Raw genomic sequence first — 5,910 nt, 5'->3', positions numbered from 1 at the left:
TAACAGGGGCCTGTGAGGCCCATCCGGTGCTCCAGTTTCCCTGCTCACTTTGACTTATGCTGCATTGCTGTTTGGATGTTTCTGTTGCTGTATACCTTGAAAAAGGTCCCGGTGTGGACCGAAACGTTGGACATTTCCTGGAAAACTGTGAGACAAACTTTACAATAAATATTCACTTTTTGATTTTTTGAAAATCCAATTTGGAGAGTGCTGTCTTTTCCACATAGTGGAGATACTGTATGTTGTACTATGGGCCCCATCTTTTACGAGATTGGACTCTGACTGGCACCCCACTATTTACTTTTATCAAGTGAGAGTGCAGGGACCCCCCACTACATATATACATATATATATATATATATATATATATATAAATATATATATATACAACGAAAACAGGCGGCACTCACAGACTTGTATCGTGTATAAAAGCCACCCCTCCGGGTGAGCTATTTATTGAAAGTGCACTTTCAATAAATAGCTCACCTGGAGGGGTGGCTTTTATGCACGATACAAGTCTGTGAGTGCCGCCTGTTTTCGTTGATTGTATCATGGTGGGTCAGCAAACCCACAAGGAGGGCACCACAGCAAGTAACTAGCAGCTGCAGTGCCGGGGCCTACATATGATATATATATATATATATCATAATATATAACCTGAGCCAAGCAATCAGTAGTCTACTGAGTGCACCTTTAGACTATAGCCTAAAGGTGTACTCAGTAACCCACTGATTGCTTGGCTCAGGTAAATATATATATATATATATATATATATATATATATATTTATATTTATATTAACAATAATTAATAACCCTTTATTTTTTTAGTCATAATGTTATCCCCCTCACCCCCTGCCTGGCCTGAACTCCTATCTTATCCCTGGTGCACACAGACACAGTGAGTGAGTGATTCTAGACTTGACTTCACTCACATTCTGAGGGCTCAGGCAGGATGAGAGACCACTGCTGTCCTCCTGACCTTCTGACCTCCTCCAGGCTCCATCGGTCCTAGGGGCTCAGCTCCACTGTCCAAACAGTCCTGGCGTGGTGTGCTGTCCAAAATGGAAGGGCAGCAGGGCAAGGCACACACACTCGCTGCCACTAGAACTGAGCGCAGGTGAGAGCCGGGGAGACAGCGCAGGGCGGGCGGAGAGGAAGGGAGGGAGGGCGCGTGGTGTGAAGTGCTGACGTCACACCGCGAGGCAGTCGGACCATTACGGTGGGTGGGCTGGGCTGTGCAGCCAGCCACCCAACCACGAAGAAGAAGCTGAAAGTTCAGCTGTGACGGAGTCTGACCGGCGTCTGCGCAGCGGGAGGGGGTGACTGACTTGGCAGCGGGTGATGCAGGACTCAGGAGGTTATCCGATCATCGCTATCAGTGTGCTACTGTACACAGACAGGGATGATCGTAGCAGGCGTGACATGCGGGAGGTGCCTGACATTAGGGGGTGCCTGTGCGCAGCAGGCACCCCCGTGCGCACGCCTATGGATCTCTGCATGCGTCTGTCAAACTCGCCAGCCAGGAGGCGGTCTATTTTTTTTTAGATATTTTGGTAATGTTTTAGATGTGAGTTTACAACTTGCACCCTATTACAATGCCCGAGTTGTATGTGTGCAGTAGCAAAACATCTGAATGCAAGTTTTGCCATTTCAAGCTTTGGGACTGCAGGAAACATGCGAGTTTGCATGTTCCCTCACCCTATTACATTGGCAAACAGCTGCATTGTTGTCTCACTTGTCCACAAAACCTGATCCCACATTTTAGCTGGGTCACATTTTAGCTGATGTTTTCTGGCAAACTCCAGGTGTGCTTTGATGTGTTTTTTTTCTGAGCACTTGGTTTGGTTTACTGATGCACCTTCATGCCATTCTCAGGGCCGGCAACAGAAATCTTGGGGCCCATTACACTGATATCTCTGCGGGCCCCCTCTCTTGCCCCCTGACCCATACACAACCCTCCCTGCATGTGCCAGTAAATATGCATGCAGATACATCCATATGTGCCTGCCCGCAGCCCGCCCCAAACCCAAAAGCCCAAACCAAACCCAAATACACAAACATGCTGGAGTTGGAGAGATCCTTACCAGCAGCACACAACCGCTGGTGCCGCTAATTAACCAGCTCCTCCGAGTGACAATCTGCCAGCAGTCCCAGTCCTGCAGTACTGTCCGAGTCTGTCCTGTGCCGCTCCTGCTTGGCGCTCCGGCTCCTCACACATAGCAGAGACACAGGGCGGAGTGCAGTGAGGACTTGAAGAGGAGAGGGCGGTCTGGACCAGCGTCCTGCTGTGTGACTAGTGGTGCAACGTCAGTGCACTGCACATGGCACGGCCGGGGACTGGCTCAGGCTGACAGCTGACTTGGGGCTAGGGGCAGTGCACTGAGGGGTGACCACAGGGCTCGGGCGGCCTGCAGCTTGCGAGATGCCGTGAGTTATATAATTATTTTACATTTATGATTACATGCTGCCGCCACTGGACCTTGGGGCCCCTTACAATGACGGGGCCCGGGACGAGTGTCCCCTTTGACCCCCCCCCCTGTCGCCGGGCCTGGCCATTCTCAGCCACTGATCTTCTTCAAAGTGATAGTTGGCCTCTCTGTGTCATCCTTCACAAGTCTCCTTCTTGCTGAGGCTGAGGTCTGAGGAATGGCCTTGTATGATGCAGCTTCCATTTCCTCACAATTGATGCAAAAGGGTTCACTGTGATATCCAAGACCTTGGATATTATGTTATAGCCTTTTCCTATTTTATGAATGTCTATAACATTATCTTTAATTTTCTTAGAATATTCTTTAGTTTACATTTTTACAGCTTTACTTCTTATTCACAGTATTGTATTCATGTGCCTGGTTTAGGCAGGCTTGGACTGGCCCACAGGGCTACAGGGGAAACCACCGGTGGGCCCTACTGCCTGGGGCCCCACCTCCTGCTCTAAGGATCAGGTTCCAGACTGTGCATTGAATTATACATTATACATATGTTACCTTATACTGGACTATAGTGTATTTTCTAGAGTGCATTATTGATAAGTAATCTGGTACATTATCATGCATGCAGCAACTGAATTTACTGTAAATATTTATGAAAGGGCCCAGACGTTGCACTCGACGTCAAACCAATGAGATGGCAGGCCACAGCCCTTCTGGACTGGCTACACCCCTAAACATGGGCCCCTACCACTGCATTCCCCCGTTGGGCCCTACATGCCCCAGTCCGACACTGGATTTAGGTATAGGTTTCAGGTGTTCTGTTAGTGCTAAGCACCCTAATCACAGGAAAGATCCTGATTGGATTAGATCCCTTTAACTACTACCCATTGATAACCTGTGTGTTGCAACAGTATTAGGTCCCTTTCCTCATACTAGTTGTTTCATACTGCTGAAACTGTTCTGGCACTGTCTCTGGTAACCATTGGGATATCTGTCAATGGCCGCTGCTGCCACAGACACTGTTCCTGTATTCTGTCTCCAGATGATTGAGTGTTTTTTTTGCTGCTACGCATGCATTAAAATCCCTAAAAACTCATACAGTGTATGCAGTACACACAAAGATGCTGACGCAGTGAAGATGCACGGTATCAGAAAAGTCTAGGAAGAGTTATAGGCATTTTTGGGCAGTGACAGGGAGGTATGGAGATGCACGGAGATGGTTTATCTTATGGGCGTGCTATGAGACGTGTTGAAGAAAATGGTTGTGTACACAGACGCTCAACAGCTTACTCAGGAGATCATACAATCTGCACCTGCCATGGAACTGGTACAAATTTCAATGGCACAATAGATGGTGCATCTGAAGACACACCAGTCAGTATTTCAGGCATCTACGAACACTGACAGCAGAGACGTAACTAAACATTTTGGTGTCCTGTGCCAGAAAGAGAATTGGTGCCCCCTCCACCTATTTCTAAAATAGGGACAGTGCGCACCTTATATACAGTAGGTTACACTACAGTAGAGCCCCTTATACATGTTTCACCACAGCAGAGTCAAACCTATATGGGTGTGGCTTCATGAGGAAGGGCATGGCCACAGAATAGTACCAATTCAAATGACAACACACAGTGGTGTCCATTAGTCACATTACACTGCACAGTAGTGTTTGTTAGTCACATAACACCACACAGTAGTTTCCACTGGTGCCTGAATTACACAAACAACATCATCATGATCAACAATATCATCACTAGCGCTGGCATCAGCTACACAGATATCTCCCTCATCCTGTTGCACTGCCACAGTGGCATCCTCAATTTCTGTCACCAGCTATACTTGACCTGCTGCTCATCCCCACATTTGCAGAAATGATGGAAGGAGGCTTCTCTATGTGTACAGTATCAGAAATGTCAGGCTCACACATAGCACTCATGGACACACATAAGGTCCATAAACACGGAGCGATATAGCTGAGCGATTTTGACTATATAGTCAAAATCGATTAGAAAGTTAGTGCATATGCTCTGTGTGTACAGAGCCAGTGATAATGATGCGCGTCCCCACCAGGTCGCTATCGCTGCTAAAACTGGACTGTGCAGGTAAGTAAATTTTGGCTAGGTCGCTGGAAAAGAAAAAGCATCCCCTTGTTTAAATGATTTAGCCAAAATCACCCATAGCCAAAATTGCTTGCACACTTAGTCAAAATCGCTGGTAAAGTTAGTCAAAATCTCCTACTGCCAGTTCAATGGAAAACGCTCAGTCAAAATCTCTCATAGACAAAATCTCTCCATGTGTATGCACCTTTAGACTCTACTCTGGAAATTGTGATGCTTCTCAACACACAGTTTGTTCTACTGCCTTAGTGGATTTTTTAGCACTGATGTTAGGGTTTTCATTTTTTTTTACTCCTGTTCTACATTCTTCTGCACTCTGACTGAGAAGGGTTTGCATTCTCATGAAAGGAATAAGAAGATGCCTCAATGACAGTTGCAGAGTCACCACTCATAAATAAAGACCTACGCCTGACCCTTCCTTGCCATTATGGTGGTCATTCCGAGTTGATCGCTAGCTGCATTCGTTCGCTGTGCAGTGATGAGGCAAAAAAAGGCACTTCTACGCATGCGTATGCGTGCAATGCGCACGCGCAACGTACTATTACAAAGAACGATGTAGTTTCACACAAGGTCTAGCAAAGCTTTTCAGTCGCACTGCTGGCCGCCAGTGATTGACATGAAGTTGGTGTTTCTAGGTGTCAACTGTCCGTTTTCAGGGAGTGTTAAAAAAAAACACAGGTGCGGCAGGAAAAATGCAGGCATGGCTGGGTAGGTATTGAGCTACTCTAAAACTGCACAAAAAATTTTTGGCGCCGCTCTGCGATCCTTTCATTCGCACTTCTGCTAAGCTAAAATACAATCCCAGTGGGAGGTGGCATAGCGTGTGCACGGCTGCTAAAAACTGCTAGCGAGTGAAAAACTCGGAATGACCACCTATGTGTGGTGAAATGGCAATTTTATGTTTTTCTACAGTAAACATTTCCTTTATTAGAGGTGTTTTTACCATTACCACTGTAAAATATTGTTTTCCTTTATTTCAGATGCCCTGACTTAAACACTCTATGTCCTTGGGCATTGGCTTTAGTAGCTGACGTTGAAGGACAAGTATTGTTATGACTGGTGGCAGCAGCTGCAGCACTAGTATTTGGTTGCTGCTCCTACTCTTCTCTCGACTGAATATCATGATCCATATCGATGAACACACACAAGTTGTACAAAAACAACTACAGTTGAACAGTATTATTTATTTAATTTACTTTTTTTCTCAAAAATCACCACTCACTGCAGAGTCACAATACTTACATGTTATGTGAACTATGTGGGTTATGGTCTGTGGAGTCACAGTTCTTATATATTATGTGAACACAGTGGGGTATGGCCTATGGAATCACAGTACTTATATATTGTGTGAATGCAAGGGGAT

The sequence above is a fragment of the Pseudophryne corroboree genome, chromosome 2 (genome assembly GCF_028390025.1).
Source record: "Pseudophryne corroboree isolate aPseCor3 chromosome 2, aPseCor3.hap2, whole genome shotgun sequence".
In the NCBI taxonomy this organism is placed as follows: Eukaryota; Metazoa; Chordata; class Amphibia; order Anura; family Myobatrachidae; genus Pseudophryne; species Pseudophryne corroboree.
The sequence above is the reverse complement of the archived record's forward strand: the minus strand, read 5'-3'. Positions refer to the sequence as shown.